Source organism: Ischnura elegans, chromosome 1 (genome assembly GCF_921293095.1).
Source record: "Ischnura elegans chromosome 1, ioIscEleg1.1, whole genome shotgun sequence".
Lineage (NCBI taxonomy): Eukaryota > Metazoa > Arthropoda > Insecta > Odonata > Coenagrionidae > Ischnura > Ischnura elegans.
In genome coordinates, this window is record NC_060246.1 from 134,568,952 (window position 1) to 134,585,558 (window position 16,607).

The following is a 16,607-nucleotide window of genomic DNA, read 5'->3' on the forward strand; positions in this document are numbered from 1 at the left end:
ATAAACGTAGAGAAAAAGTAGATATTATCATCGACTTCCACTAAGTAACTTATATCATGTCGTTTTTTGAAGCTTCTATACTGTGAATCTAAAGTAAAACCTTGCATCAACTAGCAACCCCGAATTTTAAACCGTTTTTTCGAGCGTGCGGTCGACTCCGGTTCTGGCCGGCGGCGGAGGCGGAGAGTACGGCGACGCGGCAAGCGCGTGGATGCAATATGGTCTCATTCACTTCTATATGTGGATAACAGATATAATAGTGATAGAAAATAATCACCAGAAAGAAAAATTACTAAATATTATTACGAATGACTCTTATTATGCAATCACTGGGCACTGCAAGAGGTGCAGTGAAAGGTTTCTTTTTTTGAGTGCATTCCATATACTACTGCGGAGAATGGACTTAAATTGTGTGCTTAAAGTAGGGAAACGGACTCTTTTATTAACAAACAAACTATATAATAATAACAAAGAATATATTCCTTAAACGTGATGGAAAATGGTTCAAGACAGTACTTGATTTTGCCGAAAAATCAAGTACTGTCCTGGTGCTTGAAGAGCACATTATTCTTATCCAGTAAGTTTATTTAGTTTATATCCTTGATTTAAAGTAATTAATAACTATTCCTTATGCAGCATAATGTGCATGTTACTTTAGCTTAGCCAGTGCTGGTGGATGCCAAGTCGTATGTTTTCAGGGTTGTAGCAAGAGAACGAAAAGGGGAAAAACGTTTGCAAAAGGAAGATACAGTGACCATCCTCGGAGGCAAGAAGGACCCTATCCCTACTTTAAGCACACAATTTAAGTCCATTCTAATAAAGTTTTGATTGGTGTAGAAGGGTACCAGAAATTTTGATTTCGTAGATTACTGAACGAATATATTTTTCAATCCACACTTTTCCAAAATCATTGTAATTTTGAAAAGGCTGTGGTGCTATTATCATTCCACAAGCATTTTTTTACTTCAACTACAGCATTCGATTAAAAATATATCTGTATATAGAATAATACTGAGTACCTTTCTTAGTTTTTACCACAATAATCCAATTGAAATAGCCAGTTTCTTTCCCTAATCCACTAAAAAACTTCGAACATATTTTTTGTATAGATAAAAAGGCGCTAACGAGATTTAAACCAGGGATCTGCCAACAAGCAGTCAATAGTTCCACTCACAAGGGCACACCGCTCCCCAAAAAGGTACACACGGAAGCCTAAAACAGTCATTTTTTCTGGCTATCTTAGAGACATTGACATCTTTTTACTGCTATTATCGTAGCACTGATTCATTTCATGGTAGAAATTGCAGTAAATTTCTTTGCTCAAGCGATAAAGACGGAGACGTAATTAAATTAAATGCATTGAAGGAAAAAAAAACTCGACCACCTGGACGCCATAAATTATTCACTCTATCTAGATTACCAAACTGCGCAGGCGCATGAGTTTTAAGAATGCTGGAGGTGAGAACTCAACCGAGACGAATAAATAACGTCAATATATTTAGTTTGCAGGACACTGACCGAAGACAGCTGGTAAAAGGTGAATGTGAGACACAGAGACCACAGACGGAGAATGAGATCCGTAAAAACAGGTATAGGGAGGTGTGAACGCGAAGAAATGTGGTCACAAAAAGAGATCATCAGATAGAAGATTTGAGGTGGCGAACTCGGCCGAACAAAAAACCGTGATAAATGGCAGCGGTTTAAGTTGCCCTGAAACCACAACACAATGGTAAAAACAAGATTGAGATTTCTGGTCGATGGTCCGCGATGGCTTCATGCTAGCAGAGCAAGTTCCTCCCATTTTTTCAGCTGTTTCAAACGCAGGTCATTTCCCCTTTATTTAGGCACAAATTTTCGCTGTATAACGGTGTCCAAAAGCCACACGTTTTCCCATCGACTAGCCTTCTTTTATTTTGGCAAGATGCAAATGATGACCAATACGAATTCTGAAGGAAGGACCATTCGGAATTCACAGAGAGCATATGGTATTTTTTTGGCATATTCTCAACCTATCGTGGTGGGAAAATCGCAAAATGAATTGCTACATTTTATGATAAATCCATGCACAAAGTTAAAAAAAATAGAGAACCATCGTTTAAATGACACAGTTAACACGCTAGACACAATATGAAAACGCTGTTTATGCCTGGCAGTCTAAAATAGTCAAGACTAAATTTTAAATTATAAAATACACGTAAAATACCCACTAATATACTACTAAATTAGTATGTGGCTTTTGACGAATGAATGAGTTATCCCTTTTTACAGACCATTCCATTGCCAAAATCTAAATAAAAATCCAAATGGTGCGCTAAACTTGTTAACTATATATTCATTTAGATAATTATGAGAATTCCAAAATTCTTGATTGATTACCTTTTTCACTTTCGTTGATACGTTTAATCTTCTCAGCTCGGAAGCAGTTGCTTCAACAGATACCATTGAGTTTCGTGCGATTACCCGTTTAGTAACGAAGAGACACGTAAAATTAATAGTGGAACCGATACCCAGCATTAGAAAACTTGATTTTAAATCCCCAACTTCAGAGACACCCAAAACTGCATTATACGAATAAAACATACCACCTATTTAAGACAAAGACACCCAATTCAACGTTACAACGAAGTCAAGGGGTACAGAAAAAAGCAGTGGCAGCAAAAGCAATAACTAGGAATATGCTTTGTGGGGGATGGGATAGCCTTGGGTGACGATACCCCACCCCGTTGGGGAAAATGTTTGAAAAATAACATGGCGGGAAATACATTTCACATCATCGCACTGAAAAATTAACTTTTAAGCAGACGCAATTATAATACGTCAAAACTAGACATTAGTTTTAAATATTTTTTTATCTCTCCGAGGCTTTGGGGGGGATCTATCCCCCTCATCCATCCCCCATAGTTACACCACTGGAAAAAAGCTAGCATATTGTGTATATCTTTTTTAATAGTAAGTTGGGTCACTTCAAGAGTAGTGACACCTCATTCTTGCACTAATCGCCACAGCCACATGCCCATACATGGATTAACGCTAGATACGGCTCGCCAAGGTGGTAAACGAAGAGTTTTCTGTAGCCATAGTCTGAGCGACCAAACGTCATGAAAATTAATCACAACCTCATTCAGGTTTAATCTCATCACACTCCTTGCAAATATTACGACATATTTATCGATCAAATGAAAAAAGACTACGAAAGGGTGACCTCTGACATCGATAAACCTCCAAACTGTATGAGTACTACGAGAAAAATCCTGACGAAAGACCTTTAAAGCTCTCACGGCTTCGTGTAAGGGTGGGTGAAGGAGATTATGTTACCTCCGCGCTCCCTCTTAAGTTCAAGTTATGTTGCATCCGGAGGATAATATGAGCAATAACGGCATATGTACGCGTTTCACTGCATGCAATGAATAAATAATAGATCACAATCAAGGAGAAAACACGGGAGGTACGCAGCGTAGCATCCCGCTACTGTATTCGCCTTTGGGACTCGTATAAATATTGCTTGGGTCAAAGCCACATCCCCGCTCATAAACCAGGCTTTCCTTGACTTCAGCGGGAGATAAAGAAACACACATCACTCAACCCAACGGTACAAACTCAAACAGTTCAAGTGAGATGTTGACCGTAATTTAACAGAGGTATTTCAAAATGATCCCTCACCTACGCGCCTTGAGCTTCCATTGCCAACGACAAGAGGAGACTTTAGCATTTATTTTCTTTCGTTTACCTTTCCCAGCGACACATTCGAGCATCGCGATACTGAATCTAGTAATTCCGTGATCATGACATGAAATGAGCTAAAGCGAAACGTGCTATATGTCGATAGCATGTTTCGCTTTAGATAGATCGAGGCTCAACCCTTCCAGGTCCAAGGGACATATATGTCCCAAATTTTTTTAATTCTCTAAAATTTAAATAAAAAGGTGTATGATTGTAAGAATTGGTTCTATTGAAGAATAAGCTATTTGCTTTTAGTTTTAAATTCTTTTAATGATATCCTTTAGACATTATAGTTTCCACATTGTTAAGAACTTTCACTTGAAATACTGTTTACGAAGTGAAAATTTGATAGTTTACGACAAATCAATGAGAAGGTCAATTACTTACAACAGGACTTTCGGTTAGCCCTTACTATGTAACTAGCCTGTGAAGTTAGTACAAGTGCATTTGAGCTTTAATTTTCACAAAATTAGTGTTTTATGTCATGGGACACAAATCGATGGCTAAGTTCTAACTACACGTCTCTCAAAGTTTCGCCGGTTTGAGACAGTTATCTTTAAAAAAAGTGTAATGATATAAAAAAAAATAAAATTCAGGCAAAAAACAACTCTCTGTTTGCAACTGTATTCTTTTTTTCAGTTCAATGAATTTTTGGTTTTTTATTTTCGTGTAAAATAAAAAATATAAATAGTTTCTTTTGCTCTCCTGAAAAGTTGCTATTTTTGAGATACGAGTCGTTAGAACTTAGCCATCGATATGTCCCTATGGACCAAAGGGGAGCGAGAATTGGTTTAATTTCACGTCCCAGATTGTGTATAAGAAACTATTAAAGAATGAATAAGTTATCCCTTTTTATAGACCCTTCCATTGCCAAAATCTAAATAAAAATCTTAGTAGTGCGCTAAACTTGTTAACTATAAATTCACGTAGATAATTACGAGAATTCCAAAATTCTTTATTGATTACCTCTTCACTTTCATTTATACGTTTAATCTTCTAAGCTCTGAAGCAGTTGCTTCAACAGATACCATTGAGTTTCGTGCGTTTACCCGTTAGTCTTATAGCTTTCATATAAATGTTATTAGAATATACGCATTAAGATTACCTTAAAAACGTATTTTGTTATGCAATCTAGTGGCTAAAATCGTTATGGACCATAAAGGGCTAAGGAGGGCATTCGCTGACGGTAGCCCGGTGTACCAAGATGGAGACTCTGAAAAGAGTTACAAACGACTTAAGTCACCTTAAATAGATTTTATTCCAGAGTTGGCTCTCTGCGAAGAATCTGCGACTCCGAAAGATGGACGACCGCATTAAGACGAACTACGCAGCGGGAAGTTGGGGGCGAAATATATCAGATAAATTGCGGGACCCGGGAAGGCCCAATCTACGCTATCCCATGGCAAAGGCGCATATACGCATTACACGGAGAGATAAGGGGAGGCTCGGCCTGCGCCTGGCGAGGGAACTAATAGGCATATCCATAAGGCCAGACTCGAGGTAGCGGCGAATGCATTGGGACGGTAGAAAGGACTTACGGAGAGAAGCTGAGGATCACTATCTACTTCATCATCGCCTGTCTCAAGCGGGAGATTACGAACGTCATGAGTTGAGAGACGTTGAGAGGGCAGCACTGTCCGCCGAGCAGCCGAAGGGGGAGGGGGGATAATGGACAAATGGGATGTCACAGAAGTCAAAAGACCTTAAGCCATACGGATAGGTTTACAGTAGTATAGGGGTCAAACTTGCAGTAATACAGTCAATGGGGTAGTCAGGGAGGATTATTATGTTATATCCCTTCATATCCATAATAAATTTTCGATAGCGGTATTTAATGAGCTATGTTCGGATCGAGAAAAAATTCTAAATCCTTACCAAAATTTATGGCAGAAAAAAATTTTTATAACTAACAATATGGTGTGATATGGTTTCAGATGTCATGGAGAAGCCAGCATAGTGCCTAAATTTAATGTTTAGCCCACACACAACCAAACGTGGATCAACCAGAGACTATCCCTTCCATCAAGGATAAACACCACACTCACCTCATGATTAACTTACACAGTCATTCAAAAATATTTTACATGGGTCATTCCCACTAAATTCGACAAACTTTTGACCCTTTGAAACTCAGATTTTCATCAAATTCACAGAAAAAAATATGCGTTATCATAGACCCTGGGGATAAAGTAAAAGAATGTATGTATCCAAAAAGATCTCCGGCTCCATTCCCGCATTCGAGGGCAAAGATGTTTTTCCCTCAAATTGGAATTAAAAACAAGAGAATTAATAAAAACGAATGATAACCCTCATTTTCTGATCATGCGTTTACACAACGTAGTTGAATTCAAGGGGGGAAGAAAACTTTTATTTTAAGAAGCGATGTTTCACTATGAGAATAAATAATGGGCAGTAAGAGAAATCAGTCGAAACATATAGAAGAAATTATACATATATAAATAAATTCGAAAATATAAAATGCAATAATACTTCAAGGTAAGGGCGACATCACAATAACCGACCTCAATGCATTGTATCGGGAGAGAGAAGAGGCTAGAACACCTCAAAACGACATTTTCAAGATAGAGACTGATTCATCAAGTCATTAACCCTTTCCTGAGGGTTGGACAGCACATACTCCTGAAAGTCAACCAGCCACAAAAAACCGACTGAAAACAAGAAAGGACGAGCCATGTAATTAGCCCGTGATTTAGTATCATTCTAATCGAAGACCACGGCATCCTTAGCAGGATGATCGCTGGGACAGTCTACAAATTACTAGCTACTACAGAATCTACTCCCTTAATAGGTGACTAAGAACTGCCACCTAGCTGCCTGTTCTTCCATTAAAGGACCGAGCCGACGGAATACTGCGAGAAAAGGGGCATAATTACTTCCCACTTTTAAAAACACCAATTAGATACGGGTGCTTCAATATTTCTACCTTCCTAAGAGGGAAACTAACTAGGGAATTACATGCACCTTACACGCTAAATCCGACAAGTCTAACGTTAAAGACAGCACCAATTTTAAGTGAATGATTACGTCCCATGCTATTAATTATTCACCGAAGAAATTCGTGCGGTAACTTCATACGCAACGCTGAAATGAATTACAGAGAAAACGAGGAGAGAAATATAAGTACAGGCCTATTTTTCCTTAGCATTAATAAGAACCTAAGTTGCCCTCATAAACCTGCAGTTGAAACGGAGAACAAGTGTCAGTCGCGCTTTTAAAGACTTGGAAGTAGCCGGCCGAACAATTTTTCACAGTTGCATGGAGATAAAACACACTGATAGATGAAAGGCCCCTAAATCCTTCATTTAGAGATTAAATTTACACACATGTAAAACCGAACTGTATAGTGCGCATCCACACCTCATATTGACTTCAAAGATAACTTGTAAATAAAGCCCAGTCTACGAGATGAAAAGTAACGAATACATAATTTATGGTAACTAAAAGTTGAAGGCATAATGTGAACATCACCAGCTCAAAAAGGTATGGTTCCTCCCGATCAATTGAATGCAATCCGTCGTCAGATCACCTGATATTGTTGGAATGAGGAGCCTGGAGATGGAATAGAAAAGGGAGCAAATTACCTCTCAGTCTGGTTCCATTTCCTCAGATCAATGCACTAAGAAAAGCAGTTACTTTAAGAACCTTTAATATAAAACTTAAGTAATGTTAAAACCTTCTCGCGCAAGTGCAAACAATAACTGTGGCAACGTGCTTTCTCGAGTAGTTCGACGAAGGCTAAAAAAGAGAATAATCCTTATACTTCCGTCGCATTGATATATCCCTAAAATGGGCACAATCCGTAGAGGCAGTCTATAGGAAAGTGATTACTATACCAATTTTTTACATCATTCGTCGTAAATTATCAGTCCAAGTGAAATAATCCACACTGATTTTAAACCGCTTGATAGTCAACAGCGATAGAATGAGAAGCCTGCAGGCGGAATGGAAGAGGTTTTTATCCCTCAGCCAAGTTCGATTTTCCCTCAGCTATGAGGCACGACAAGCATTTGCGTTAAAAATTTCAAATGAAAAACTTGAATGAATTCTAAAATCTCCCCAAGTATGCGCAAAATATAACTATTGCAAGGAACCTTCCCAAGGACTTTGGAATGGACTGCATAATAAATTAATTTTAATAATACAGTCCCATTGCAACTGAACACAACCGATAAAGGCAATTAAAATAAAAAGAGATAGCTAAAAACGTTTAAATAAACTCACCCAAGCCTTAAGACGGATAAATAGAACCAGGAGTGATCGAAAGATTCCACGAGATGGAGTGGAAAGAGGACGTGGATCACCATTGTTCCTTTTCTCTTTCATCCTGATCCCCGAAAAGCGGTCCCTTTTTAACCCTTCTAGAGTCTCGACGCCGCGACAAGAGATAGGAGTTCTCTGTAAGGAAAAAGAAACGAAAGAGACGCTCGAATCGAGATTTTAAGCGCTTCTCCTCCTGACGGGGGTCCCGAAGAACGGAGACCGCAGGATAGGGTGCAACACGAGACGCCCGGGCACCCTTGAGATGACCGGAAAAGAAACGTCCTTCGCTGGGGAAAACGAAATAAGAATAATACGAGAGGAAGGGGTAAAGGAGGAGGCCTGACCTCCTGGGAGGATGAATGGGTTTCGTTTGAAAGGGTGGAGGAGGTAGAAATGTTCCTGAGGAGAGGTCCCACTGCTCACAGCGAAAGGAGAGGTCGGGGAGGGTTTTAACCTCCCGGGATCTTTCCACTCAATAGGGTGGGTGGTAACCTGAAGGATGAAGGAGGACGCGTTTCATTTCAAAGGTGGCACTCGTGTAGGGTGGGTGAAGGGGTTTGGGTTTAAGGGGAGCGGCAACACTGGAAAACGACCGTTAAATCCGAATCCGCCGTCATTAATTTTTATTCCGAAGGGAAGGAAAGTAGAAAATAGGAATCCAATTTGAGGAGCTGAGGTTGAGGCAGTGGGGTAGTCGTGGTAAGTTTGAGAGCTGAACATTTTAACTAAAAACCCTTCTGTCCCAAAACGGATTTCTGATTGATTAGAAGCTAAATAAAGGAAATGCTAGAAGTTTTAATTTTAAATTATTATCATAACATAAGTGTATGGCAATGAATTTGAAATTTTTATTCCCATCATGATTTCAACCCTTGGCAAATGTTATCTTTAGGGTGGAGAGTTAGAATTTTATCAACTCCTATTTCAAGAGTGGTATTACGGCTATGTAACTATTATTAATGGTTTCAGGGGTGACAATACCATTGTATTTACGATATAAAATGGCAAAATCTATTTCCAATCCTACATAAATTTTATAATCATACCAATTGACAAACGATGCTACATGGAAAGAATTTAAAATGATTTAAGACCAGCGGGAATACCTCCACTGCTCGCGTATTAATGAACCTTTCTCATCTTCCACCTTTATGCGAGAGAATATTGAGAATCGAACGCCAGACACGTACGGATTCAAACTGAGCGGCAACCCAATATCATTAAGATAATTCCAAGTAGAAAAACGTTGGAAAATAACATTAGCAAAGAAATCCTTTCAGTTACAGAAAAGTCTCCGCGTAAATAACGGTGTTAGTATTGTGACTCGGTAAAACTTCCTGAAAAGTGTTCTGTGGAGTGAGATTTACACATGGACGTGAGATATGGACATTTAGGAAGAATGTATTGACAAACGTAAAGCTTCAGAAATGTGTTTTTGAAGGAGACTTACTTTAACAAGGTGGACAGATTGAAAAATTGCGGAGCAGGTTCTAAATACAGTCCATGCAGAAAAGTCAACTACTGGAAAATAATTAAAATACGAAAAGTAAATCTTATAAGACACAAACTCAGTTACGAGAACTTCATGCAGAGTATAACAGAAGGTAAATTTTCCGGCAATATACTGAGAGAACGATCGAGAAATTCATACGCACAAGTATTGGAGATAGAAATGAGAAGAATTTCCTACTATGACATGAGAAGAAAGGATGAAGATAGAGTTTGCAGGATCGTGGTTACAGCAACAAAAGGAATCTTTAGAGGCGAGAAACAAGGGTGAAACAAGAAAGAAAATTAGCTTTAAGAATTTCCGAATACACAAGAATTATAGAGGAAAAGGATACAACATTTTTGCTAGTCACATGCAATGGATAAGTTACACCACGTTAACACTGATACACTGCCATACATTTGATCGACCGACGGCTTTTTCCCTTTCGCTGACAGCGAGTGAGAGGGAATGCCCCCATCCCACCTTAATGCAGCACTCAATCGAGACTCGCCATCTCGAGGAAGTAGGAGGTAAGGGGTGGGGGATGTAAAGCAGAAAGGGAGGGGGATGAGAGACTTTGAAGATTGATTGTCATATTGTAAATTGAAGAATTTTACAATGATTAAACTCGAATGTGGACATCTGGCATTTGTTTTTTTTATATTGAAATTATTCATAGTAATTGCGTATCATAATGATTCTCAGGCAGGTTTGGGTAGGTAAGACTATTATTGTCCTAACGATTTCAACGTTTACACGTCGCCAACAACGGTGACCAAGTAACCAGAAAATTTTCTCATGGGAGACAAAGCCTACCGAATAGATTGACAACTTCGTTCCTCTACAAGAAACGAAATTTATCGTATATATTTCGCGCATAGACCACAACCATGGCATTTCTCCACAGCTGAAAAAATGTGAATTTGTATTTTACGCAGATGGTTTATGTGTGAATGACTGAATCCTGATTAAAATTGTGATCATTCGTTATTAAGGGTAAGTTGTACACAATAATTTGGAAATAATGACGAAATTTCTAGACTCTGAAACCGTAAAACCTCCTCCCTCCATAGCCCGTTCACAGTGGTAGTTGCCTCTTAATAATTTAGTGTAAACTGTCTTTCAGCTGACGATGAGTGTCCGCAATAAAACATATCCCAACGGATATACGAGGCATTTATTTTACTAAGTATTTGAAATTATTTTCATGAAATAAATTCTCATTTCCAAGTATCATACCGAAAATCTAATGATTCACGATAATTTAGTGTAAAAAGGTACAGATATAAACGCATTTCACGGAAAATCGTACGAATGAAGTACCTACATAAATGGCCTTGACATGGAACATTCAATCCCAAGATCTTTTTCTTGCATGCGAGTTCTACCAAGGAAAACCTATAGGATACCCTGAAACTTGAAACTAAGTAAAACTCCTCCATAGGTAAACGAAATTCCGATAGAGATCTCGGAACTGGGCCGGGCCTAGACAATCCATCACGCACGTAATTAATGACCTTAGGTTTTCTTTTAACATATTTTGGAGAAAGGAGTAGCCAGCATACCGTCGGGTGGTGGAGCCATTCGGCATCCATAGCTTCAAAGGCCGAATCCACCTTCATTTCGGGGTAGATTTTAGAGCCATTCCATTTTTGTACCAGCCACCTCAATTTCGATGATCAATCTATCATTGGGCCATACAGAACTAATTTCATCACAGAATTTTGAATGGTTTCCGACTTCTGCCCGGATGGTATCCCAGCACAGTGTTCGAACCGGTCGCCATTACATCTGCTATCATTCAGAGATTTAAATAATACACGAAGCACGCAAATAACCCAAAAATAATACATGAAGCACGAGCACAAAATATATTTAATTTGGACTACTTTCTTCGTTTCAGTGCACCGACGGAAGTTAGGTCTATAAACCGACCATTTTCAATGAAAAATGCATGCATTATTTCACCTTCATTAGCATTTTTACACCCATCTCATTCATTTCCATCAAAATAATATGTAAATCATAATAAAAACTCATGACTGGGTGTTGAATTGCGGATCTCAGAATTTCTGGCAATTCTCCTTTCGCCACCATCCTTAACGGATCGGGCATTACACCAGGAAATATGAACACAGTAAAATTTCCATGGGGATTGCGGACCCCGGTCATCGTAATTGTTTGCAAAATGGCCCGGTAAGCCGAAATTCTGTGGTTCATTTCCCGAATCAGGGTAATTTTTGCAACGGTAATGTGAATTTCAATACCATACATGAGGAATTCTCGGGATTTACTGCATTATTACACCCTATTTCACCAAATGCACCCAATATTCCTCAGTATCATGCTATAAAATATCGGTTGAAAAAATAATTTCATTAAAAGAACGCATCCATGCCTTCTTCAAAATAGCTTCAGCGTAACACCGCGACCAAGACGGACGGAGACGACGATTATGTGTCGATCAAGTTGTTTTTTTTTCTTTACGTCCGAAGCAAAAAATGAGAAACGGCCCGCTGGCATCCTCGATTTTATTACCGGAAACAGCCCGAGACACTGTTTGCATTGTTTCAAATTGGGGAGGAGGGGAGTTGGACCGAAGATTAAATTATGGCTGACCCCCGGGAGTCGAGACGGGATGAAGGTAAAGTGGGAGGAAGTGGGGTCGAGCGCGGGAGAAGGTCCCGGGCCCTTTCCCAGGCCAAAGGGTCTTCCGCCCCCCCCCCCCACTGCCACCGACTAGTCCCGCGATTAAGTACTAAACGAGCCGTTCTAGGAGAGAGATGTGGGTATCATGCCGCGGTATGACTAAATGTTTTCCATTCCCTTTTAATGGTGAGGACATCAGAAGACGGAAACGACCGATTTTCAACTGCAAGATCAAACATTCACTTTGTGACTACCGATTCGATCGATGGATTTTTCTTCCTCATAGAAAAATCTACTAGAATTGGTAGAAAATTAATTGCGTATGCTTGGTTTCGCTATTTAGTGGGCCCTTTTCTCTTCTATAGCGTTAAGGTGTTTTTCCCCTTCCCCTCCCGGAGGCGTCGGCGGGCTCCCATCGCGGCGGCGCCTCTATCCTTTTTCCTTCCTCTCCAGCCCCTCCCAGGGTGATCGGGCGTATAAGCCACGGGCTTGGTTCCCGGCCCCGGTGTGTTTTATCCTTAAGAGGGTTCACTTAGAACCCTCATGATCATTCACTTTGTGAATGCCGCAGAAATTTTAATTATTATTATTTTAAGTATTACAATTGCCTGCGTATGTAATTTGGCGACACGGCTACATAGTTTCATTAAAAATCAGCCAAAATGGGATGTTACCACGAATATATGTGCAACGAAATGCTTCTCGTGTTGTCGGATCATTGTTTTTGGCAATAACTACGCATTTCAATAAGGTTATAATAGCACGGTGAATGGTGACACGGCAAGCATGCACTTAAGAAACACTTTGTTGCTGAAGGCCAAGGCAGCCTCGTTCTGTTTCTCCATATCTTTTATCGCTATGCCATATCCACCCTCTCCACCTCTCACTGTGGTTTAATACGAGACTTCCAACTTTGAAGGGGAAACACAAATGTTATCCCTAAAAGATTTATGGTTTTACCTAAATTTCTCGGGAACACTGGACATTATTTTCAAATTAAATACTTTCTGGTGCTATTGCTTCACTGATTCATTGTAAATAAATAACTCTTTAAATCAACATATAATAATTTCTTTACTCACAACCGACTTTCAACAGTGTAGCAACATCAGGTGACCACCAAGATCTTCACAAAGTAATACCCTTTACTAGTATTTATCACGGTTTCAGGATATTTCTCAGATTAGCTATTTCTACTTCGTGGTCATCACTCACTATATTGTTTTCATTCCTTAGGGGGAGAGTTACGGTTACAAAATACAACAAAAATTGAAGGAAAATCAGGTTGAAAATGCCATTATATACGGGCGCTTGCTGCTCTTCCATGCCGTGATATTCACAATGAGTAGATAAAGAAAAACATAAAATTAGGGAAACAAAAACTGGAATAAGTGGATGAATTCTGTTAATTGGGAAACAGGATAACTAGCTATGCAAGAAGCAAGAAAGACATTATCGGCAGAAAATCCTTGGCGAAGAGACCATTCCACCAAAAGAAAGATCTACTTGCAGCGGAAAATGTGAGCAAAGAAGTAAGGAAACAATCTATCAGAACTCAAATTTGGAGTATGCTACTCTACGGAAACGAGACATGGGCGATGATAGTAGCGGAGAAATGAAGGATGGAGGCTTTTGAAAATTGGTTCTGCAAAAGTATGATTAGGATAAAATGGATCAACCGAGTGTGTAATGAGGAAGACTTTACAGGAGAAGGAGAGAAGAGAAACCTTACGAAAACTCTGATAATAAGACAAAATAACCTAATCGGCCATATCTTGACACACCACACGAAAGCATTCGTCGAAGAACAATTGGACGGCAATAATGGAAGATGAAGATCACGAATAAAATACATGGAACAGATGAAGAAGGGTGTGTAAGAGATGAAATACTCAAGCGTGAAAAGAGCATCTGACAAGAGAATGGAGTGGAGAGCAGCGTAAAACCAATCCCGGTATTTTTGATCCGAGATGATTCACAATGAGATGAAAAAATAATTATAAAACTTTTTTTTAATTTTAGATAAATTATATGTTTAAGTTCATTGGAGAAAATAAGTCCGGGAAACCTGGTCCAAGACAACTTCAACACAAGATGCGTAAAAATCCGTATCGATAGAGTTAAAATTCCAAGGCCCTACGAACTGGGACCATGTCGGATGGGCAGATATAATTCATCTCAAAGGCAGCCAGTATCATGCCCCCTTCCCAAACGACAAAGAACCCTCGGACCTCTACAACCGTACGGGGAACTTTTCGGAAACATATTCCGAAATCGAACTCAGAGGTGGTCCATGTAAATCACGGAAGATTTTGAAAAAGTAATTAACTGCTCATCGCACGACGGTCAAGGCGCAGAAGATACGGTTTTTAGGGCTGGTTTTTATCTTTATGACCGTGCTAACAAGCCCGAAGCTGTGTTTTCGACGCCCTCACACTACAAAGCAAGCCGAGAAAGAAAATTTTAATAATATTCACTTTCCTAGCGATTGAATAGGTATAAGGGGCGACAGCTCGCTGGATGTAATGATTCAAGGTGCAAAAGAACACAGTTTCGAAGGCTTATTCCACCCGTAAATTATGTCAATATGATGAATTATTAGTATGGCTTAGAGAAAATCACGTTTTCTTACACCGATCCCCAAAAAGACTAAAAGTTGTACCTCAAAATTAAATTCGTCACTCATTAATCTCTTGGTTTCTACATATGATGTAATACATAGAGCGGAAGGTGCAAGTATGTAAAAGGTATCTAAAGATGGTGTGAAAAAATTGTAAGACTTATAAAATCCAATATTGGAAATGTTTCCCTCAGCAAAAGCCGAGCCGCAAAAAAGATTCAGCATTTTCATTGTAATTACATTAATGGACATTTGCATTCTCAGATCTATTTCGTTGGTATATTTCTACCACAAAAATGAATCGGATTTCATACGTACTTATAGCATAATCTTGAGTCGCGTAAGGAGGAAGGGGCTTTTAACTCAAGTTTTGATTCCAATTGCCAATCCAGATTAGCAAGGATTTTGGACAAGCTAAAGAAATGCCCGAATTTCTTCATTTGGCTCAGCGCATTATCAGCCCCAATGTACTGAAAATAGTTAGGTAAAATTAGGCAACAATATAATAAAATCGAACTACTTTCCCACTATTGTCTTCTCTATTTATTATATCCAACGACTAGTATAGCAACCAATAAAAAACTAGACGGTAAGCGGCGTGCACCGCGGTGGGCCTGAGTACTGAACTCGCATGTGAAATGATCTGCTAAGCGCGTCATCAGAGATGAAATAGATTCACTCCAGGGAGAAAATTTTCTGGAAACATTGAAATCTCTTAAGGCCTCCGTAAAAGGGCGAACTACAACAACAGATAAGAATTGGTTTAAATGAGAATCAAACCTCGCTGCAATTTTAATCGTATGCAGATTAACTAACTGTTATGTTATATAATTTAAAAGCCTTCCTGATACGAAGATATAATTCCATAATGTTTAATTTTGCTAATATTTTCTAGACACCTTGATTTAATGCGACTTCTACAATGGATTGTCACGAAATATTGACCCAACAAGATTTAATAACGATTATGGGAGTGCTACAAGAAACGTTCACGCCCTTTCGAACGCATCGATTGATAGAAGATACAAAACGTAAGTAGCAAAGACCTAAATTCACTGCCTAAAAGAAATTACGGAATATTTAGTTCGCAGCCAATGAATGTGGTTGAGACAGAGGAAAATCACAGGTGTGGATAATTGAGAAATAAAGCTAAGGAATCGACTGTAAATAAATTGGAAGTCAAACGGCCTTTAATTCTTTTTTTGTGGAAATGTCATGTTAACTTTTTAGAAACCATTGGAACCCGAGTCTGATTGCATTCTAAACGCTTCGCAAAAGTACATGTACTGAAAAGGAACGGGCATTTATTTAACTTAAATAACTGGAATGGGTTAAGTAACTCGCGCTTAGCAGTCAGGATCAATAAGCGGCAGAGCAGAGAAAAATCTGTGGTTATTAATGACAAATGAGGAATATCGTATCGTGTAATTCATTTGCGGAATAATTCAATATAATGACACGTCCTGCATCGAATGAAACATCACGGCACGAAGTCATTGCAGTCATTCGAATCTCGCACATTCTTTTTCCATCAGCCCTAATGCCTAAACCTTCACTGCAATTCGTCTCTCAATGAGCTCTCACTACAGCGCACATCCAACAAAGTCAGTGTCGCCATCATTAACGCCAGACATCAAGTTCTCTTTATAACTCCTCTGAGACATTGAGCCTGTGGATGGTAATGAATCCATCACATGAGACGACTTTGTTTCGCGAAGTACTTCTCGCCTCTCGAAGAAGAAAATTACTTACACCTGCGTCGGGGAGAGTGTATGTGTGTGACGAATCCAGCATGATGAGCTTGGGTGTGAAAAAAAGTTGGAGCTCATCACGAGCGCGCCTTCA